This window comes from Arachis stenosperma, chromosome 7, assembly GCF_014773155.1.
Source record: "Arachis stenosperma cultivar V10309 chromosome 7, arast.V10309.gnm1.PFL2, whole genome shotgun sequence".
NCBI lineage: Eukaryota > Viridiplantae > Streptophyta > Magnoliopsida > Fabales > Fabaceae > Arachis > Arachis stenosperma.
In genome coordinates, this window is record NC_080383.1 from 17,100,195 (window position 1) to 17,124,304 (window position 24,110).

Consider the following 24,110-nt stretch of genomic DNA (forward strand, 5'->3'; position numbering starts at 1 on the left):
TGAAAACTACGCTCACGCGCTCTGTCACAGCACGGCTAATCACTGGTTGGTTCCCGCTCCTGCTGGAATAGAATCCCTTGATTCTTTTGCGTCTGTCACTAACGCCCAGCACTTGCGAGTCTGAAGCACGTCACAGTCATTCATTACCGGAATCCTACTCGGAATACCACAGACAAGGTTAGACTTTCCGGATTCCCAGGATCCTACTCGGAATACCACAGACAAGGTTAGACTTTCTGGATCCTCATGAATGCCACCATCTATCTAGCTTATACCACGAAGATTCTGTTGAGGAATCTAAGAGATACATATTCAAGCTCGGTTGCATGTAGAACGGAGGTGGTTGTCAATCATGCGCGTTCATAGGTGAGAATGATGATGAGCGTCACATAATCATCACATTCATCATGTTCTTGGGTGCGAATGAATATATTGGAATAAGAATAAGAGAGAATTGAATGAAAAATAATAGTAATTGTATTGAAACTTGAGGTACAGCAGAGCTCCACACCCTTAATCTATGGTGTGCAGAAACTCCACCGTTGAAAATACATAAGTAAAAGGTTCAGGCATGGCCGAATGGCCAGCCCCCTGAGTGATCAAGAGACCGAATAATCAAAGGCTAAACAGTCTAGAGATTAAACTGTCAAAAGATGTCTAATACAATAGTTAAATGTTCTATTTATAATAAACTAGCTCCTAGGGTTTACATGAGTAAGTAATTGATGCATAAATCCACTTCTGGGGCCCACTTGGTGTATGCTTGGGCTGAGCTTGATCAATCCACGAGCTGAGGCTTCTTTTGGAGTTGAACTCCGAGTTATGACGTGTTTTGGGCGTTCAACTCCGGATCATGACGTTTTTCTAGCGTTTAACTCCAGACAGCAGCATGTACTTGGCGTTCAACGCCAAGTTACGTTGTCAATTTCCGAGTGAAGTATGGACTATTATTTATTGCTGGAAAGCTCTGGATGTCTACTTTCCAACGCCGTTGAGAGCGCGCCATTTGAAGTTCTGTAGCTCAAGAAAATCCATTTTGAGTGCAGGGAGGTCAGATTCCAACAGCATCAGCAGTCCTTTTGTCAGCCTGTTTTCAGAGTTTTGCTCAAGTCTCTCAATTTCAGTCAGAAATTACCTGAAATCACAGAAAAACACACAAACTCATAGTAAAGTCCAGAAATGTGAATTTAACATAAAAACTAATGAAAATATCCCTAAAAGTAGCTTGAACTTACTAAAAACTACCTAAAAACAATGCCAAAAAGCGTATAAATTATCCGCTCATCATCCCTCAATTTCAGCCAGAAAATACCTGAAATCACAGAAAAACACACAAACTCATAGTAAAGTCCAGAAAAGTGAATTTTTACTAAAAACTAATAAAAATATATTAAAAACTAACTAAATCATACTAAAAACATACTAAAAATAATGCCAAAAAGCGTATAAATTATCCGCTCATCACAACACCAAACTTAAATTGTTGCTTGTCTCCAAGCAACTGAAAATCAAATAAGATAAAGAGAAGAGAATATGCAATGAATTCCAAAAACATCTATGAAGATCAGTATTAATTAGATGAGCGGGGCTTTTAGCTTTTTGCCTCTGAACAGTTTTGGCATCTCACTCTATCCTTTGAAATTCAGAATGATTGGCTTCTATAGGAACTCAGAATCCAGATAGTGTTATTAATTCTCCTAGTTAAGTATGATGATTCTTGAACACAGCTACTTTATGAGTCTTGGCCGTGGCCCAAAGCACTCTGTCTTCTAGTATTACCACCGGATACATACATGCCACAGACACATAATTGGGTGAACCTTTTTAGATTGTGACTCAGCTTTGCTAGAGTTCCCAATTAGAGGTGTCCAGGGTTCTTAAGCACACTCTTTTTGCCTTGGATCACAACTTTATTTCTTTCTTTTTCTTTCCTTTTTCTCTTTCTCCTTTTTTTTCATTTTTTTCTCTTTTTTTTCGCTTCTTTTTTTTTGTATTCACTGCTTTTTCTTGCTTCAAGAATCATTTTTATGATTTTTCAGATCCTCAGTAACATGTCTCCTTTTTCATCATTCTTTCAAGAGCCAACAATTTTAACATTCATGAACAACAAATTCAAAAGACATATGCACTGTTTAAGCATACATTCAGAAAACAAAAGTATTGCCACCACATCAAAATAATTAATCTGTTATAAAATTCAAAATTCATGCAATTCTTCTCTTTTTCAATTAAGAACATTTTTCATTTAAGAAAGGTGATGGATTCATAGGACATTCATAACTTTAAGGCATAGACACTAAGATACTAATGATCGTAAGACACAAACATAGATAAACATAAGCATAAAATTTTTGAAAAACAGAAAAATAAAGAACAAGGAGATTAAAGAACGGGTCCACCTTAGTGATGGCGGCTTGTTCTTCCTCTTGAAGATCTTATGGAGTGCTTGAGCTCCTCAATGTCTCTTCCTTGTCTTTGTTGCTCCTCTCTCATGATTCTTTGATCTTCTCTAATTTCATGGAGGAGGATGGAATGTTCTTGGTGCTCCACCCTTAGTTGTCCCATGTTGGAACTCAGTTCTCCTAGGGAGGTGTTGATTTGCTCCCAATAGTTTTGTGGAGAAAAGTGCATCCCTTGAGGCATCTCAAGGATTTCATGATGAGTGGGATCTCTTGTTTGCTCATCCTTTTCTTAGTGATGGGCTTGTCCTCATCAATGAGAATGTCTCCTTCTATGTCAACTCCAACTGAATAACAGAGGTGACAAATGATATGAGGAAAGGCTAACCTTGCCAAGGTAGAGGACTTGTCCGCCACCTTATAGAGTTCTTGGGCTATAACCTCATGAACTTCTACTTCTTCTCCAATCATGATGCTATGAATCATGATGGCCCGGTCTAGAGTAACTTCAGACCGGTTGCTAGTGGGAATGATTGAGCGTTGGATAAACTCCAACCATCCCCTAGCCATGGGCTTGAGGTCGTGCCTTCTCAATTGAACCGGCTTCCCTCTTGAATCTCTCTTCCATTGGGCGCCCTCTTCACAGATGTCAGTGAGGACTTGGTCCAACCTTTGATCAAAGTTGACCCTTCTAGTGTAAGGGTGTTCATCTCCTTGCATCATGGGCAAGTTGAATGCCAACCTTACATTTTCCGGACTAAAATCTAAGTATTTCCCCCGAACCATTGTAAGCCAATTCTTTGGGTCCGGGTTCACACTTTGATCATGGTTCTTGGTGATCCATGCATTGGCATAGAACTCTTGAACCATTAAGATTCCGACTTGTTGAATGGGGTTGGTAAGAACTTCCCAACCTCTTCTTCTAATCTCATGTCAGATCTCCGGATATTCACTCTTTTTGAGTTTGAAAGGGACCTCGGGGATCACCTTCTTCAAGGCCACAACTTCATAGAAGTGGTCTTGATGCACCCTTGAGATGAATATCTCCATCTCCTATGACTCGGAGGTGGAAGCTTTTGCCTTCCCTTTCCTCTTTCTAGAGGTTTCTCCGGCCTTGGATGCCATAAATGGTTATGGAAAAACAAAAAGCAATGCTTTTACCACACCAAACTTAAAAGGTTTGCTCGTCCTCGAGCAAAAGAAGAAAGAAGAGAGTAGAAGAAGAAGAAATGGAGGAGATGGAGGTGGCTTTGTGATTCGGCCAAAAGGGGAGAAGTAGGGTTTAGGTTGTGTGAAAATGAAGGGGTGAAGATGGGTTTATATAGGGGTGAAGAGAGGGGTAGGGTTCGGCCATTATGGGTGGGTTTGGGTGGGAAAGTGGTTTGAATTTTGAATGGTGAGGTAGGTGGGGTTTTATGAAGGATGGATGTGAGTGGTGAAGAGAAGGATGGGATTTGATAGGTGAGGGGTTTTTGGGGAAGAGTGGTTGAGGTGATTGGTGAATGGGTGAAGAAGAAGAGAGAGGGTGGTGGGGTAGGTGGAGATCCTGTGGGGTCCACAGATCCTGAGGTGTCAAGGAAAATTCAATCCTGCACCAAGTGGCGTGCAAAAATGCACCCTTTTGCCAATTCTGGCGTTAAACGCCGGGCTGGTGCCCATTTCTGGCGTTTAACGCCAGCTTCTTGCCGTTTTCTGGCGTTTAACACCAGTCTGGTGCCCCTTTCTGGCGTTAAACGCCCAGAATGGTGCCAGACTGGGCGTTAAACGCCCAACTGCTACCCTTACTGGCGTTTAAACGCCAGCAAGACCTTCCTTCAGGGTGTGCTATTTTTCTTTCTGTTTTTCATTCTGTTTCTGCTTTTTCAATTTATTTTGTGGCTTCTCATGATCATCAACCTACAGAAAACATAAAATAACAAAGGAAAATAGTTAAAATATAACATTGGGTTGCCTCCCAATAAGCGCTTCTTTAATGTCAATAGCTTGACAGAGGGCTCTCATGGAGCCTCACAGATACGCAGAGCAATGTTGGAACCTCCCAACACCAAACTTAGAGTTTGAATGTGGGGGTTCAACACCAAACTTAGAGTTTGGTTGTGGCCTCCCAACACCAAACTTAGAGTTTGACTGTGGGGGCTCTGTTTGACTCTGTTTTGAGAGAAGCTCTTCATGCTTCCTCTCCATGGTGATAGAGGGATATCCTTGAGCCTTAAACACAAAGGATTCTTCATTCACTTGAATGATCAATTCTCCTCTGTTAACATCAATCACAGCCTTTGCTGTGGCTAGGAAGGGTCTGCCAAGGATGATGGATTCATCCATGCACTTCCCAGTCTCTAGGACTATGAAATCAACAGGGATGTAATGGTCTTCAATCTTCACCAAAACATCCTCTACAAGTCCATAGGCTTGTTTTCTTGAATTGTCTGCCATCTCTAGTGAGATTCTTGCAGCTTGTACCTCAAAGATCCCTAGCTTCTCCATTACAGAGAGAGGCATGAGGTTTACACTTGACCCTAAGTCACACAGAGCCTTCTTGAAGGTCATGGTGCCTATGGTACAAGGTATTGAAAACTTCCCAGGATCTTGTCTCTTTTGAGGTAATTTCTGCCTAGACAAGTCATCCAGTTCTTTGGTGAGCAAAGGGGGTTCATCCTCCCAAGTCTCATTACCAAATAACTTGTCATTTAGCTTCATGATTGCTCCAAGGTATTTAGCAACTTGCTCTTCAGTGACATACTCATCCTCTTCAGAGGAAGAATACTCATCAGAGCTCATGAATGGCAGAAGTAAATCTAATGGAATCTTTATGGTCTCATTTTGAGCCTCAGATTCCCATGGTTCCTCATTAGGGAACTCATTGGAGGCCAGTGGACGTCCATTGAGGTCTTCCTCAGTGGCGCTCATTGCCTCTTCATCCTCTCCAAATTCGGCCATGTTGATGGCCTTGCATTCTCCTTTTGGATTTTCTTCTGTATTGCTTGGAAGAGTACTAGGAGGGAGTTCAGTAATTTTCTTGCTCAGCTATCCCACTTGTGCCTCCAAGTTTTTAATGGAGGACCTTGTTTCAGTCATGAAACTTTGAGTGGTTTTGATTAGATCAGAGACCATGGTTACTAAGTCAGAGTGGTTCTGCTTAGAATTCTCTGTCAGTTGCTGAGAAGATGATGGAAAAGGCTTGCTATTGCTAAACCTGTTTCTTCCACCATTATTATTGTTGAAACCTTGTTGAGGTCTCTGTTGATCCTTCCATGAGAGATTTGGATGATTTCTCCATGAAGAGTTATAGGTGTTTCCATAAGGTTCTCCCATGTAATTCACCTCTTCCATTGAAGGGTTCTCAGGATCATAAGCTTCTTCTTCAGATGAAGCATCCTTAGTACTGCCTGGTGCATTTTGCATTCCAGACAGACTTTGAGAAATCAAATTGACTTGCTGAGTTAATATCTTGTTCTGAGCCAATATGGCATTCAGAGTATCAATCTCAAGAACTCATTTCTTCTGATTTGTCCCATTGTTCACAGGATTCCTTTCAGAAGTGTACATGAATTGGTTATTTGCAACCATTTCAATGAGCTCTTGAGCTTCTGTAGGCGTCTTCTTCAGATGAAGAGATCCTCCAACAGAGCTATCCAATGACATCTTGGATAGTTCAGAGAGACCATCATAGAAAATACCTATGATGCTCCATTCAGAAAGCATGTCAGAAGGACATTTTCTGATCAATTGTTTGTATCTTTCCCAAGCTTCATAGAGGGATTCTCCTTCCTTCTGCCTGAAGGTTTGGACTTCCACTCTAAGCTTACTCAATTTTTGAGGTGGAAAGAACTTTGCCAAGAAGGCATTGACTAGCTTTTCCCAAGAGTTCAGGCTGTCTTTAGGTTGTAAGTCCAACCATATTCTAGCTCTGTCTCTTACAGCAAAAGGGAATAGCATAAGTCTGTAGACCTCAGGGTCAACCCCATTAGTCTTGATAGTGTCACAGATTTGCAAGAATTCAGCTAAAAACTGATGAGGATCTTCCAGTGGAAGTCCATGGAACTTGCAATTCTGTTGCATTAGAGAAACTAATTGAGGCTTAAGCTCAAAGTTGTTTGCTCCAATGGCAGGGATAGAGATGCTTCTCCCATAGAAGTCGGGAGTAGGTGCAGTAAAGTCACCCAGCACCTTCCTTGCATTGTTGGCATTGTTGTTGTTTTCGGCTGCCATGGGTTCTTCTTCTTTGAAGAATTCTGTTAGGTCCTCTACAGAGAATTGTGCTTTAGCTTCTCTTAGCTTTCGCTTCAAGGTCCTTTCAGGTTCAGGGTCAGCTTCAACAAGAATGCCTTTGTCTTTGCTCCTGCTCATATGAAAGAGAAGAGAACGAGAAAATGTGGAATCTTCTATGTCACAGTATAGAGATCCCTTGAGGTGTCAGAGGAACAGAAAAATAGAAGGAAGAAGTAGAAGAATTCGAACTTAGTGAGATAGAGTTCGAATTGTGCATTGAGGAGGAGTGGTACTCCATAAATAGAAGGATGTGAGAAGAGGGGAAGAGATTTTTCGAAAATTAATTAAAAAGATTTTAAAATCATTTTGAAAAAGATTTTGAAGAAGATATGATTGAAAACCTTTTTTTTTTGAAAAAAGATGTGATTGAGAAGATATGATTTGAAAAACAATTTAAAAAGACAAGAAAAGATTTGATTTTAAAAATTTAATGACTTGCCTAACAAGAAAATATATGATTCAAACATTAAACCTTTCTCAATAAAAAAGGCAACATACTTGAAATGTTGAATCAAATCATTAATTGATAGCAAGTATCTTTGAAAAAGGAAAGAAATTGATTTTGAAAAAGATTTGATTGAAAAGATATGATTTGAAAAAGATTTGATTTTGAAAAACTTTGAAAACTTGAAAAAAAATTGCATTAAAAACAAAATCTTCCCTCTTGTGCCATCCTGGCGTTAAACGCCCAGAATGGTATCCATTCTGGCGTTTAACGCCCAAAATGCTACCCTTTTGGGCGTTAAACGCCCAGCCAGGCACCCTGGCTGGTGTTTAAACGCCAGTTTTTCCTTCTTCACTGGGCGTTTTGAACGCCCAGCTTTTTCTGTATAATTCCTCTGCTGCATGTACTGAATCTTCAGTTCCCTGTATTATTAACTTGAAAATAGAACCAAGATCAAATAAACAAAGCATGCAAGACACCAAACTTAAAATGAGACTAGTGTCTCAATAAGAAACATAACATATTTTTGGTTTTTATGATTTTGTAATAAATTTTTTTTCGAAAATTATATATAAAAAAAAAGAAAATAAAGTTTTCAGAATTCTTAATGAGAATTCCAGGAATCATTGCAATGTTAGTCTAAAACTCCGGTCCAGGAATTAGACATGGCTTCATAGCCAGCCAAGCTTTCAAAGAAAGCTTCGGTCCAAAACACTAGACATGGCCAATGGCCAGCCAAGCCTCAGCAGATCATTGCTTCAACAGCAAGATTGATAGAAATCAACAAGCTCTTGTGATGATAAGTTGAAACCTCGGTCCAATAAGATTAGACATGGCTTCACAGCCAGCCAGATTTCAACAGATCATCATGAAACTCTAGAACTCATTCCTAAGAATTCTGAAAAATACCTAATCTAAGCAACAAGATGAACCGTCAGTTGTCCATACTCGAAACAATCCCCGGCAACGGCGCCAAAAACTTGGTATGCGAAATTGTGATCACTACTTTTCACAACTCAAATAATCCCTAGTAATGGCCCCAAAGACTTGGTGCTCAATACCATGGCATAAACACAACTTCGCACAACTAACTAGCAAGTGCACTGGGTCATCCAAGTAATAAACCTTACGCGAGTAAGGGTCGATCCCACGGAGATTGTTGGTATGAAGCAAGCTATGGTCACCTTGTAAATCTTAGTCAGGCAGACTCAAATGGTTATGGATGATATATGAATAAAACATAAAGATAAAGATAGAGATACTTATGTAATTCATTGGTGAGAACTTCAGATAAGCGAATGGAGATGCTTTGTCCCTTCCGTCTCTCTGCTTTCCTACTGTCTTTATCCAATCCTTCTTACTCCTTTCCATGGCAAGCTGTATGTAGGGTTTCACCGTTGTCAATGGCTACCTCCCATCCTCTCAGTGGAAATGTTCAACGCACCCTGTCACGGCACGGCTATCCAGCTGTCGATTCTCGATCATGTCGGAATAGAATCCAGTGATTCTTTTGCGTCTGTCACTAACGCCCCACAATCGCGAGTTTGAAGCTCGTCACAGTCATTCAATCATTGAATCCTACTCAGAATACCACAGACAAGGTTTAGACCTTCCGGATTCTCTTGAATGCAGTCATCAATTCTAGCTTATACCACGAAGATTCCGGTTAAAGAATCCAAGAGATATCTACCCAATCTAAGGTAGAACGGAGGTGATTGACGGTCACGTGTTCATAGGTGAGAATGATGATGAGTGTCACGGGTCATCACATTCATCAAGTTGAAGAACAAGTGATATCTTGGAACAAGAACAAGCTGAATTGAATAGAAGAACAATAGTAATTGCATTAATACTCGAGGTACAGCAGAGCTCCACACCTTAATCTATGGTGTGTAGAAACTCCACCGTTGAAAATACATAAGAACAAGGTCTAGGCATGGCCGTGAGGCCAGCCCCCAGTGATCTAAAGATACAAAATGATCAAAAGATGATCTCAGATCCAAAGATTCAAAAATACAATAGTAAAAAGTCCTATTTATAGGGAACTAGTAGCTTAAGAATTACAAAGATGAGTAAATGACATAAAAATCCACTTCCGGGCCCACTTGGTGTGTGTTTGGGCTGAGCATTGAAGCATTTTCGTGTAGAGACTCTTCTTGGAGTTAAACGCCAGCTTTTGTGCCAGTTTGGGCGTTTAACTCCCACTTTGGTGCCAGTTCCGGCGTTTAACGCTGGGAATTCTGAGGGTGACTTTGAACGCCGGTTTGGGCCATCAAATCTTGGGCAAAGTATGGACTATCATATATTGCTGGAAAGCCCAGGATGTCTACTTTCCAACGCCGTTAAGAGCGCGCCAATTGGGCTTCTGTAGCTCCAGAAAATCCACTTCGAGTGCAGAGAGGTCAGAATCTAACAGCATCTGCAGTCCTTTTCAGTCTCTGAATCAGATTTTTGCTCAGGTCCCTCAATTTCAGCCAGAAAATACCTGAAATCACAGAAAAACACACAAACTCATAGTAAAGTCCAGAAAAGTAAATTTTTACTAAAAACTAATAAAAATATACTAAAAACTAACTAAATCATACTAAAAACATACTAAAAATAATGCCAAAAAGCGTATAAATTATCCGCTCATCAGCAGCCCTTTGATTCTTCCTTCTTGTTGTGTTTTATTTGAGTTAAGATGCACAATATCTTCAATTGTTGACTCCTGTCCTGCATAATTCTCAAAGTTGCTTGCTTCTCAAGCCCTTAATTGCATGGTTAGTATGCATAAATTGAGTGTGGCTCTAGGATTTATTTTGGTGTTGAAGACACCAAACTTAATTGCTTGCCAGTGCCTCTGATGCAGCAAGTTAACCATATGTGAAACCTTGTGTTCTTGCTAAAGGTTATGGGATTAAAGCTAGAAAGCAGTTAAATAGTTGAATAATTTGTTCGATTGCTTGGAGCTAGCATTATGCAAGAGGTGAGAATGTGCTTTTAAATGAGATTTTTGGTGGAACACCAAACTTAGAATCTTTCATTCTCCCTTAAGTTGTTTTGGTGTGCAACACCAAACTTAGCTCCTTGCAATGCATACCAATTATTCAACATTTTTATTGAAAAAGCTATGAAAAGAAAACTACCTCAGGTTGGGTTGCCTCCCAACAAGCGCTTCTTTATTGTCACTAGCTTGACATCTTCCATTCTGCTGATCATGAAAGTTGAAAATCACAGTGCCTTAGCTTGTCTTTCTTCACTGTGAACTTCCTTCCGGTTTCCTCTTTGATGACCTCTATGAATTCCTGTGGAAGGATCTTAGTCACAATGTAGTGATCAGACAACTGTGGGGACACCTTCATGGTTTGAATGTTTATCATTACTCTATCCCCTAGTAAAAATTTTCCAGTGGGGATTTTCTGCTTTTCTTTAATTCTATCCTCTGTCTCTCCTTGTAAGAATTCCTTGTTGTGTTTTTCTTGGCTGGTACTTTCTTTGTCCAAGGTTTTCTTACTTTCCTCTATGATCCTTTTCCATCCTTCCTTCTTTGTAGCATCTTCGTTGTTAGTTGGTTTGTCTTCAGTGGCTCTGGGAAAAGTATTTGCCTTCTTCTCACCCATTTCTGCAAAGTGCTTCGCCAGTTGAGCTATCTGCCCCTCAATTCTTCTGATTGACATCTCTTGGTTCTTTGTTATCTCCTCTTGGTGTTTCATCATTCTCTCTATTAAGATCTCCAAGTTAGTGATCCTCTGAGAGTCTTATGAGATTGGTCGGTTGTGAGATGTTAAAGGTTGGAAGGGTGGGTGTTGTGGTGGCATGTAGTGGTTGTTGTTACCATAATGGTGTTTTTGCTGGTTTGTGAAGTTGGGGTTGTTGAAATTAAAGTCCCTTGGTTCGTGAATTTGGTACTCGGTCCTTCTCCAGTTGGAATGAGTCTGGAAGTGTATGTTTTGTGAGTATTGGCTTTGATTGGCATTGGTGGATGAGTGATGTTGGTTGTTTGTGGTCATGGATTTGCCCTGGTTGAAACTTCTTTGTTCTTGATGTTGGGACTCCCCCATTCTTAGATAAGAATGGGGCCTCCATGGTGGAAATTGGGCATTCACTGCAGCAGACTGCAGGCAATCAACTTTTCTATCTCTCAGCTCCATGTGTTGCAGTGTTTGATGGTGCATTTGTTTGTTCAGGTTCATGAATGCATTCATTCCTTCAAGATTCATCACTTCTTTTTCTGAAATTGCATTCTGTGGTTTCTCGAATGAGTGTTGGTTGTTGACTCCATTGTCATTGAAATTTGCAATGCCTTGGGCAGTTGTTGTTGCTTTGAGTAGGCCATCTGAGAAGTAGTCCACTGCTTTTCTTGTCTCTGGGGTTAGTCCTTCATAGAAAGCTCGAAAACCCACTTTATCAGTTGCTTTCTTGTATCTTTCCCATGCCTTGAAGAGTGGTTCTTCTTCTCCTTGTGTGAATAGATGTTCCCCCTCTTTCAGCTTGATGATCTGTTGGGATGAAGAGAATTTGGCCAGAAATTTGGTGACCAAATCATCCCAACTAGTGATACTTCCTTGGGGGAAAGTTTCAAACCATTGTGCAGCTTCACCCCTTAATGAGAAAGGGAATAACAGTATCTTATAAGTGTCATGATCTAGACCATCAGTTTTGACAGCATCACAAGTCCTCAGAAAAGTGGATATGTGCTGTTGAGGATCTTCCAATGGATTTCCGTCATAAGAACAATTGTTCTTGATTAGTGTAATGAGTGGTGGCTTCATGTCATGATACTCTTCGTCTGTAGAGACTTCTTTTCCAATGATAGTCTTTCCTCTGACTTCTCTTCTTTCCTGTGGCACGCAAACAATCAGGAGGAACAAACAGCAGCACTCTTGAGAATTGAGTGCAGTTAGTTGAGATAAACTCTCAAACAGTTAGTGAGTTGATAGAGGCAAATTTTCAAACAGTTAGTGTGTTAGTAAAAAAATAAAGAAAAAATGCTTGATCTAGATCTCCACTTCACTTAATCATTGTCAATCTATTTCAATCCCCGGCAACGGCGCCAAAAACTTGATGTGTGGAAAACCATCCAACACAAAACTCACCGGCAAGTGTACCGGGTCGCATCAAGTAATAAAACTCACGGGAGTGAGGTCGATCCCACAAGGATTGAAGGATTGAGCAATTTTAGTTCGGTGGTTGATTTAGTCAAGCGAATCAAGTATTGGTTGAGTGATTTTGTATCCAACAGTAAGTAAATAGCAGAAGATGTAAAGGGAGAGGGGTGAATTGCAGAAATTAAAGAGAACTGAAAGTAAAAGAGCTGAATCTTAAAGAACAAGAAATTAAATGACTGAAACTTAAAGTGCAAGAAATGTAAATTGCAGTAACTTAAAGTGCAAGGAATATAAATTGCTTGAATGGAAAAGGGATTTGAGGACTGGGATTTCAGAATTCAAGCAAGGGAAATTAAATTGCAACAATTATCAAAGCAAGAGATGATTTGAGTTCTGTTAGATCTCAAACAGAAAGGGAAATTAAATTGCAGCAGGGGTTCACAGAAGAACCAAAAGGAAAATGGGATCTTAGGACTCCAGAGACTAGATAGCAAGGTCTAGATCTCAATTGCCTTCCCAGATCCAAATTCACAAAGCAATTAATCAAGAAATTAAAGAGGAAGCAGTAAAGGAAATTGGATTCAACTCAATTATGCAGTGAGGTAATCAAAGAGATCTTAAATGGAGATTGAGACAGAAATTCCTCAATTCTTCACTCCCAAGACTCAAACAAGAAAAGTAAAAAGTGCTCAAGCAAGAACGAGGAAAAAGAGAGATCAATTCTCCTTCCTAATTCTCTCAAATCTCAGTTCAAAGCTCTCAGAGAAGATGAAATTTCAAAATGTAAAAATTCAAAAATCCAAAGAAGCTCCCTAATTACATCAAACTATCTCCTATTTATACACTTTCTATTCTTGGATTTTGGAATTTGGATGGGCTTTTGATTTGGTGAAGAAATGAATTAAATTGGATTTTTAATCCAATTTTCAGCCCATGAGAAAGTAGCTTCCAGGAGGCTGCCCTGCCCTTGTGGAGGGCAGAGCAGGAAATGGTGCATGCGGCTTTATGGCGTGCTCATGCTGCATGTGATGCTGCAGGATGCTGCCCTGCCCTTGTGGAGGGCAGGGCAGAGTTGTCATGGTGCGCCAAGTGCTGCCCGTGCGTGCGTACAGCTGGCCGAGTGCTCAAGTCCTGGCCGTGCCAAGATGCTGCGCCATGCACCAAGAAATGCTGCCCTGCCCTTGTGGAGAGCAGGGCAATGTGCCAATGGTGAAGTCCCACGTTCGAAACTCGGTGGAGGCACATGTTGCTCCTTTTTCCTTGGTTTTCTTGGCAACAAAGTAACGTCTAGTTCCTTGCTTTCTCATGGTGCTGTGTTCGATTCTTGAAGATTGAAAGCAAGGCAATTTTTGCTTGTTTTCCTTGTGTTTGAGCGCTACTTCTTTCCTCCTTGCTCTTGGGTTCGAAACCCATAGGAAGCACTAGGAAGCAATTTCCTTTGAATTATTTTCCATGAAAGCCCGATATTGCTCTTGAGGAGGGCAGGGCAGAGTTTTTGCTTCCTTTGGTCCTTGGCATCAAATTGTGCTCCGCCCTTATTGTGGGCAGGACAGTGATGCTTTTCAAGGCTTGGTTCAATATGCTGCTCTCCTGTAGGGCAGTGTGCTCTTGTGGAGGGCAGTGTTTGCCTCCTCCTTCTATGTTGCACCACACTTCTCATTTCTTGGCCACACTTCTTTAAGCCACGTTTTTCTTCTTTTCTTCCTTTCTTCACCTACAAGAAACCAAAACAACCAATCAAAGTATCTCTAAACTCATAAGGTTTATAATTCATTAAAAATCAATTAATTTTAGCTCAAACCTCATGATTTAGCATCAATTTAATGGTGGTTGTTTGATTTAAAGAAGTTATGCATTTTCATTCCAAATTGCTTACTTAGGATGCAAGAAAGTGCATAAAGACTAGTAAAACAAGTGAAATTAGCTTGAAAAATGGGTATATGATGACCTGTCATCACAACACCAAACTTAATTCTTGCTTGTCCCCAAGCAAGCATCAAAACTAAGAAAAAATGAAATGAACAAGAAGAGCAAACATATCCTTATTAGGCATATAGCAGAACTTGATTCATGGAGTTTTTATGCAGACAATGATAACTCAGTTATTGTTGCTGTTACATAATATATAGTTTTCCTCAAAGGTTTACTAAGCTTGCTGTTATAAGGTTTATTCTTTACTTGCTCCCTTGCTAACTTTTATTTTCTCATGTTGCTTAACAAGCTTATTATTCTTTTGGAGGCTTGGTGTCTAATGTTGCAGTAGTAGCCTTTGGCTTTATTTTTACTCAACATCTTTCCACCACAGACACATGGCTCACTATTTCTTCCTAGGATCATTGATGCCCAGCATCTCTTTGGATAACTAAATGTTCTGTATCTAGGTTGCTCTTTATTGTGGACTTTCAATTGGTCATCCCAAATCAGTTTATCTAAGTGACCGGGTTTTGAAATACCCCTCAGAATTTACTTATCCAAGCATATCCTAGTACAAGAACACCACAGGCATGTGTCCTAGTGTCCAAGCTATTGGTGTCCAGCCTTTATTCTTTGTTTTTCTTGCCACATTGGCTTTTTCTTCTTCCTTTTCTTTCTGTTTTATTTTTGTTCTCAAGGGCTTTTTCTTTACTGATAAGAACCTTTATAACAGCAAGCTAGCTCACACTTCAATGAAAATGACATTATGCAGCAATTATTTTATGAGTTATGCATTTAATCAAACACATACACCACCATTAACTTCCATTCTAACTTATGCAACATTGGATATTTACTTTCTAATTCAAACAATTCTCTTTTATTCAAGCATATGGGAAACAAAACAAAATTCAGCTAGGTGATGGATGACAAGCATTATGCAGATTAGCATACTTAATCAAACAACTTCACTTGCAACTAGATAAACACTTTAGCAGGATATATAATGGTTCCCATGTTCAAAACAATTCACAGCAGCAAGGATTAAGTTTAGATACAACCTTTGAAGTTGCAGCCCTTTGATTCTTCCTTCTTGTTGTGCTTTCTTTGAGTTAAGATGCACAATATCTTCAATTGTTGACTCCTGTCCTGCATAATTCTCAAAGTTGCTTGCTTCTCAAGCCCTTAATTGCATGGTTAGTATGCATAAATTGAGTGTGGCTCTAGGATTTATTTTGGTGTTGAAGACACCAAACTTAATTGCTTGCCACTGCCTCTGATGCAGCAAGTTAACCATATGTGAAACCTTGTGTTCTTGCTAAAGGTTATGGGATTAAAGCTAGAAAGCAGTTAAATAGTTGAATAATTTGTTCGATTGCTTGGAGCTAGCATTATGCAAGAGGTGAGAATGTGCTTTTAAATGAGATTTTTGATGGAACACCAAACTTAGAATCTTTCATTCTCTCTTAAGTTGTTTTGGTGTGCAACACCAAACTTAGCTCCTTGCAATGCATACCAATTATTCAACATTTTTATTGAAAAAGCTATGAAAAGAAAACTACCTCAGGTTGGGTTGCCTCCCAACAAGCGCTTCTTTATTGTCACTAGCTTGACATCTTCCATTCTGCTGATCATGAAAGTTGAAAATCACAGTGCCTTAGCTTGTCTTTCTTCACTGTGAACTTCCTTCCGGTTTCCTCTTTGATAACCTCTATGAATTCCTGTAGAAGGATCTTAGTCACAATGTAGTGATCAGACAACTGTGGGAACACCTTCATGGTTTGAATGTTTATCATTACTCTATCCCCTAGTGAAAATTTTCCAGTGGGGATTTTCTGCTTTTCTTTAATTCTATCCTCTGTCTCTCCTTGTAAGAATTCCTTGTTGTGTTTTTCTTGGCTGGTACTTTCTTTGTCCAAGGTTTTCTTACTTCCCTCTATGATCCTTTTCCATCCTTCCTTCTTTGTAGCATCTTCGTTGTTAGTTGGTTTGTCTTCAGTGGTTCTGGGGAAAGTATTTACCTTCTTCTCACCCATTTCTGCAAAGTGCTTCGCCAGTTGAGCTATCTGCCCCTCAATTCTTCTGATTGACATCTCTTGGTTCTTTGTTATCTCCTCTTGGTGTTTCATCATTCTCTCTATTAAGATCTCCAAGTTAGTGATCCTCTGAGAGTCTTATGAGATTGGTCGGTTGTGAGATGTTAAAGGTTGGAATGGTGGGTGTTGTGGTGGCATGTAGTGGTTGTTGTTACCATAATGGTGTTTTTGCTGGTTTGTGAAGTTGGGGTTGTTGTAATTGAAGTCCCTTGGTTCGTGAATTTGGTACTCAGTCCTTCTCCAGTTGGAATGAGTGTGGAAGTGTATGTTTTGTGAGTATTGGCTTTGATTGGCATTGGTGGATGAGTGATGTTGGTTGTTTGTGGTCATGGATTTGCCCTGGTTGAAACTTCCTTGTTCTTGATGTTGGGACTCCCCCATTCTTAGATAAGAATGGGGCCTCCATGGTGGAAATTGGGCATTCACTGCAGCAGACTGCAGGCAATCAACTTTTCTATCTCTCAGCTCCATGTGTTGCTGTGTTTGATGGTGCATTTGTTTGTTCAGGTTCATGAATGCATTCATTCCTTCAAGATTCATCACTTCTTTTTCTGAAATTGCATTCTGTGGTTTCTCGAATGAGTGTTGGTTGTTGACTCCTTTGTCATTGAAATTTGCAATGCCTTGGGCAGTTGTTGTTGCTTTGAGTAGGCCATCTGAGAAGTAGTCCACTGTTTTTCTTGTCTCTGGGGTTAGTCCTTCATAGAAAGCTCGGAAATCCACTTTATCAGTTGCTTTCTTGTATCTTTCCCATGCCTTGAAGAGTGGTTCTTCTTCTCCTTGTGTGAATAGATGTTCCCCCTCTTTCAGCTTGATGATCTGTCGGGATGAGGAGAATTTGGCCAGAAATTTGGTGACCAAATCATCCCAACTAGTGATACTTCCTTGGGGGAAAGTTTCAAACCATTGTGCAGCTTCACCCCTTAATGAGAAAGGGAATAACAGGATCTTATAAGTGTCATGATCTAGACCATCAGTTTTGACAGCATCACAAGTCCTCAGAAAAGTGGATATGTGCTGTTGAGGATCTTCCAATGGATTTCCGTCATAAGAACAATTGTTCTTGATTAGTGTAATGAGTGGTGGCTTCATGTCATGATACTCTTTGTCTGTAGAGACTTCTTTTCCAATGATAGTCTTTCCTCTGACTTTTCTTCTTTCCTGTGGCACGCAAACAATCAGGAGGAACAAACAGCAGCACTCTTGAGAATTGAGTGCAGTTAGTTGAGATAAACTCTCAAACAGTTAGTGAGTTGATAGAGGCAAATTTTCAAACAGTTAGTGTGTTAGTAAAAAAATAAAGAAAAAATGCTTGATCTAGATCTCCACTTCACTTAATCATTGTCAATCTATTTCAATCCCCGGCAACGGTGCCAAAAACTTGATGTGTGGAAAACAATCCAACACAAAACTCACCGGCAAGTGTACCGGATCGCATCAAGTAATAAAACTCACGGGAGTGAGGTCGATCCCACAAGGATTGAAGGATTGAGCAATTTTAGTTCGGTGGTTGATTTAGTCAAGCGAATCAAGTATTGGTTGAGTGATTTTGTATCCAACAGTAAGTAAATAGCAGAAGATGTAAAGGGAGAGGGGTGAATTGCAGAAATTAAAGAGAACTGAAAGTAAAAGAGCTGAATCTTAAAGAACAAGAAATTAAATGACTGAAACTTAAAGTGCAAGAAATGTAAATTGCAGTAACTTAAAGTGCAAGGAATATTGTTGGACGAAATTGTGATCCATATTCTTTAAGTTGTACTCCTTGTATTTTTATGGAATTTGAAATTGGCACGAGTGGACACAACTCCGTTCAACTAACCAGCAGGTGTACTGGGTCGTCCAAGTAATAAACCTTTCGTGAGTAAGGGTCGATCCCACAGAGATTGTTGGTATAAAGCAAGCTATGGTCACCTTGTAAATCTCAGTTAGGCAGATTAAATTTGTTTATGGTTTCGAAAATAGAAATAAGAAAATAGAAATAATAAAAGGGATAGAATACTTATGCAGATTCATTGGTGGGAATTTCAGATAAGCGAATGGGGATACTGTATGGCTCAAGAACGCCTACTTTCCTATTGCTTCAACTCAATCCTTCTTACTCCTTTCCATGGCAAGCTGTGTATAGGGGTTCACCGTTCGACGATGGCTACTTTGTATCCTCTCTGGAAAATGGTCCTCTGCGCTGTCACTCGCATGGCTAATCGTCTGGAGGCATCACACTGGCCGAAGGCTACATCCCATCCTCGCAGTGAAAACTACGCTCACGCGCTCTGTCACAGCACGGCTAATCACTGGTTGGTTCCCGCTCTTACTGGAATAGAATCCCTTGATTCTTTTGCGTCTGTCACTAACGCCCAGCACTTGCGAGTCTGAAGCACGTCACAGTCATTCATTACCGGAATCCTACTCGGAATACCACAGACAAGGTTAGACTTTCCGGATTCCCAGGATCCTACTCGGAATACCACAGACAAGGTGAGACTTTCCGGATCCTCATGAATGCCGCCATCTATCTAGCTTATACCACGAAGATTCTGTTGGGGAATCTAAAAGATACACATTCAAGCTCGGTTGCATGTAGAACGGAGGTGGTTGTCAATCACGCGCGTTCATAGGTGAGAATGATGATGAGCGTCACATAATCATCACATTCATCATGTTCTTGGGTGTGAATGAATATCTTGGAATAAGAATAAGAGAGATTTGAATAAAAAGTAATAGTAATTGTATTGAAACTTGAGGTACAGCAGAGCTCCACACCCTTAATCTATGGTGTACAGAAACTCCACCGTTGAAAATACATAAGTAAAAGGTTCAGGCATGGCCGAATGGCCAGCCCCCTGAGTGATCAAAAGACCGAATAATCAAAGGCTAAACAGTCAAGAGATTAAACTGTCAAAAGATGTCTAATACAATAGTTAAATGTTCTATTTATAATAAACTAGCTCCTAGGGTTTACATGAGTAAGTAATTGATGCATAAATCCACTTCCGGGGCCCACTTGGTGTATGCTTGGGCTGAGCTTGATCAATCCACGAGTTGAGGCTTCTCTTGGAGTTGAACTCCGAGTTATGACGTGTTTTGGGCGTTCAACTCCGGATCATGACGTTTTTCTGGCGTTTAACTCCAGACAGCAGCATGTACTTGGCGTTCAACGCCAAGTTACGTCGTCAATTTCCGAATAAAGTATGGACTATTATATATTGCTGGAAAGCTCTGGATGTCTACTTTCCAACGCCGTTGAGAGCGCGCCATTTGGAGTTCTGTAGCTCCAGAAAATCCATTTCGAGTGCAGGGAGGTCAGATTCCAACAGCATCAGCAGTCCTTTTGTTAGCCTTTTTTCAGAGTTTTGCTCAAGTCCCTCAATTTCAGTCAGAAATTATCTGAAATCACAGAAAAATACACAAACTCCTAGTAAAGTCCAGAAATGTGAATTTAACATAAAAACTAATGAAAACATCCCTAAAAGTAGCTTGAACTTACTAAAAACTACCTAAAAATAGTGCCAAAAAGTGTATAAATTATCCGCTCATCACAACACCAAACTTAAATTGTTGCTTGTCCCCAAGCAACTGAAAATCAAATAGGATAAAAAGAAGAGAATATACTATAAATTCCAGAATATCAATGAATATTAATTATAATTAGATGAGCGGGACTTGTAGCTTTTTGCTTCTGAACAGTTTTGGCATCTCACTTTTTCCTTTGAAGTTTAGAATGATTGGCTTCTCTAGGAACTTAGAATTTTGGATAGTGTTATTGACTTTCCTAGTTAAGCATGTTGATTCTTGAACACAGCTACTTATGAGTCTTGGCCGTGGCCCTAAGCATTTTGTTTTCCAGTATTACCACCGGATACATAAATGCCACAGACACATGACTGGGTGAACCTTTTCAGATTGTGACTCAGCTTTGCTAGAGTCCCCAGTTAGAGGTGTCCAGAGCTCTTAAGCACACTCTTTTGCTTTGGATCACGACTTTAACCACTCAGTCTCAAGCTTTTTCACTTGGACCTTCATGACACAAGCATATGGTTAGGGACAGCTTGATTTAGCTGCTTAGGCCTGGATTTAATTTCCTTGGGCCCTCCTATCCATTGATGCTCAAAGCCTTGGATCCTTTTTACCCTTGCCTTTTGGTTTTAAGGGCTATTGGCTTTTTCTACTGCTCCTTCTTTTTTTTTCGCCATTTTCTTCTTGTTCACTGCTTTTTCTTGCTTCAAGAATCAATTTCATGATTTTTCAGATCATCAATAACATTTTTCTTTGTTCATCATTCTTTCAAGAGCCAACAATTTTAACATTCATAAACAACAAGATCAAAAGACATATGCACTGTTCAAGCATTCATTCAGAAAACAAAGGTATTGTCACCACATCAATATAATTAAATTAAATTCAAGGATAAATTCGAAATTCATGTACTTCTTGTTCTTTTGAATTAAAACATTTTTCATTTAAGAGAGGTGGAGAATTAATGGATTTTATTCATAGCTTTAAGGCATGGTTACATACTAATGATCATGAACTAAAGACACAAAACATAGATAAACACAGCATAAAAAACCAAAAAGCAGAAAGAAATAAGAACAAGGAATGAATCCACCTGAGTGAAGGTGGCGCCTTCTTGAAGGTCCAATGGTGCTTTTTGAGCTCCTCTATGTCTCTTCCTTGCTTCTGTTGAATGATTCCTAGTAATTTTGGTGTTTCTACCCTTAGTTGCTTCCAATATTTGTGTGGAGGACAACTTATCCCCTGAGGTGTCTCAGGGATCTCTTGATTTGCAGCCACATGTTCTACCACTGAGCTATGACGGCTTTATATGAGTCTTTCCATCTCCCATGACTCAGAGGTGGAAGCTTTTGTCTTCCCTTTGAGGTTTCTCTGGCCTTAGGTGCCATTAATGGTAATGGAAAAGCAAAAAAGCTATGCTTTTACCACACCAAACTTAAAATATTGCTCGCCCTCGAGCAAGAGAAGAAAGAAGAGAAGAAGAAGAAGAAGAAGAAAATGGAGGAGAGTGAGGGGAGATGGATTCGGCTATATGGGTGGGATTGGGTGGGAAGGAGAAGTTGAATTCGAAAGGTAGGTGGGGTGTATGGGGAAGAGTGGATAAATGTGGGTGGTGAATGAAAAACAGAAGGGATGACCATGAATGGAGAGAGAGAGGGCGAGGTAGGTGGGGATCCTGTGAGGTTCACAGATCCTGAGGTGATCCTGTGGGGTCCACAGATCCTGAGGTGTCAAGGAATTCCATCCCTGCACCAAATAGGCATGTAAAATGCCTTTGCACACCATTCTGGCGTTTAAACGCCCATTGGTGCACATTCTGGGCGTTCAACGCCCATGTAAAGCGTGTTTCTGGCGTTGAACGCCAGTTTCATGCTTGTTACTGGCGTTCAGCGCCAGTTTTTCCTCTCTGGGCACATTCCTGGCGTTTAGCGCTAGAATGTTGCTTGTTTCTGGCGTTCAGCGCCAGAATGATGCTCTGTTCTGGCGTTGAACGCCAGCCAGATGCATCTTACTGGCGTTGAACGCCAGCCTGTGCGTCCTCCAAGGTGTAAATTTTTTCTTCTGCTGTTTTTAACTCTGTTTTTAATTTTTATGATTTTTTCGTGACTCCTCATGATCATGTACCTAATAAAACACAAAATAACAATAAAATAAAATAAAAATTAGATAAATAAAATTGGGTTGCCTCCCAACAAGCGCTTCTTTAATGTCAATAGCTTGACAGTGGCTCTCATGAAGCCACAAGGTGATCAGGTCAATGTTGTATAGTTGCCAACACCAAACTTAGAGTTTGGATATGGGGTCTTAACACCAAACTTAGAGTTTGGTTGTGGCCTCACAACACCAAACTTAGAGTTTGACTGTGTGGGCTCTTCTTGACTCTGAACTGAGAGAAGCTCTTCATGCTTACTCTCTTCTGTCACAGAGGGATGGCCATGTGCCTTAAACACAAGGTAGTCTCCATTTAATTGAAGAACTAATTCACCTCTGTTGACATCTATCACAGCTCCTGCTGTGGCTAGGAAAGGTCTTCCAAGGATGATGCAATCATCCTCTTCCTTCCTATTGTCTAAGATTATGAAATCAGCAGGGATGTAAAGGCCTTCAACCTTTACTAACACGTCCTCTACTATTCCATAAGCTTGTCTCAATGACTTGTCTGCCAATTGTAATGAGAACAAGGCAGGTTGTACCTCAATGATCCCCAGCTTCTCCATTACAGAGAGTGGCATAAGATTTATCCCTGACCCCAGATCACACAGAGCTTTTTCAAAGATCATGGTGCCTATGGTACAAGGTATTAAGAACTTGCCAGGATCTTGTTTCTTTTGAGGTAGAATTTTCTGAATCTAAGTATCCAGTTCATTAATGAGCAAGGGAGGTTCACTTTCCCAAGTCTCATTACCAAATAACTTGGCATTCAGCTTCATGATAGCTCCTAAATATTGAGCAACTTGCTCTCCAATTACATCTTCATCCTCTTCTGAGGAAGAATAGTCTTCAGAGCTCATGAATGGCAGAAGGAGATTTAATGGAATCTCTATGGTCTCTATATGAGCCTCAGATTCCTTTGGATCCTTAATAGGAAATTCCTTCTTGCTTGAGGGACGTCCCAGGAGGTCTTCCTCACTAGGATTTTTGTCCTCCTCCTCCCTTGTGCATTCGGCCATATTGACTATGTCAATGGCTTTGCACTCTCCTTTTGGATTCTCTTCTGTATTGCTTGGGAGAATACTGGGAGGAGTTTCAATGAATTTCTTACTCAGCTGGCCCACTTGTGCCTCCAGATTTCTAATGGAGGATCTTGTTTCACTCATGAAACTGAAAGTGGCCTTTGACAGATCAGAGACTACATTGGCTAAATTAGAAGTGTTTTGTTCAGAATTCTCTGTCTGTTGCTGAGAAGATGATGGATATGGCTTGCTATTGCCCAGCCTATTACGTCCACCATTGTTAAAGCCTTGTTGAGGCTTTTGTTGATCCTTCCATGAGAAATTTGGATGATTTTTCCATGATGGGTTATAAGTGTTTCCATAAGGTTCACCCATGTAATTAACCTCTGCCATGGCAGGGTTCTCAGGATCATAAGCTTCTTCAGAAGCTGCCTCTCTAGTACTGTTGGATGCATGTTGCCATCCATTCAGATTTTGAGAGATCATGTTGACCTGTTGAGTCAACACTTTGTTCTGAGCCAATATGGCATTCAGAGTATCAATTTCAAGAACTCCTTTCTTCTGAGGTATCCCATTGTTCACGGAATTCCTCTCAGAAGTGTACATGAATTGGTTATTTGCAACCATGTCAATGAGTTCTTGAGCCTCTTCAGGCGTTTTCTTCAGGTGAATAGATCCACCTGCAGAATGGTCCAATGACATTTTCGAAAATTCAGATAGACCATAATAGAATATATCCAATATGGTCCATTCTGAAAACATGTCAGATGGACATCTTTTGGTCAGCTGCTTGTATCTTTCCCAAGCTTCATAGAGGGATTCACCATCTTTTTGTTTGAAGGTTTAAACATTCACTCTCAGCTTGCTCAGCTTTTGAGGAGGAAAGAATTTATCTAAGAAGGCAGTGACCAGCTTATCCCAGGAGTCCAGGCTATCCTTAGGTTGTGAATCCAACCATATTCTAGCTCTGTCTCTTACAGCAAAAGGGAAAAGCATGAGTCTGTAGACTTCAGGATCAACTCCATTCGTCTTTACAGTCTCACAGATCTGCAAGAACTCAGTTAAAAACTGATAAGAATCTTCAGATGGAAGTCCATAAAACTTGCAGTTTTGTTGTATTAAAGCAACTAGCTGAGGTTTCAGCTCAAAGTTGTTGGCTCCAATGGCAGGAATGGAGATGCTTCTTCCATCAAACTTGGACGTTGGCTTTG

The 24,110-nt window shown here is 40.3% G+C and overlaps 1 non-coding gene across 1 annotated transcript; it reads left to right on the forward strand.

Annotated features, from left to right (window-relative positions):
- Positions 1 to 23,659: 23,659 nt before the first annotated feature.
- LOC130942340 (small nucleolar RNA R71) lies at positions 23,660 to 23,763 on the forward strand. The gene has a single exon (XR_009070914.1). It is a non-coding gene; the product is annotated as a small nucleolar RNA R71 (small nucleolar RNA).
- The last annotated feature ends 347 nt before the right edge of the window (positions 23,764 to 24,110 follow it).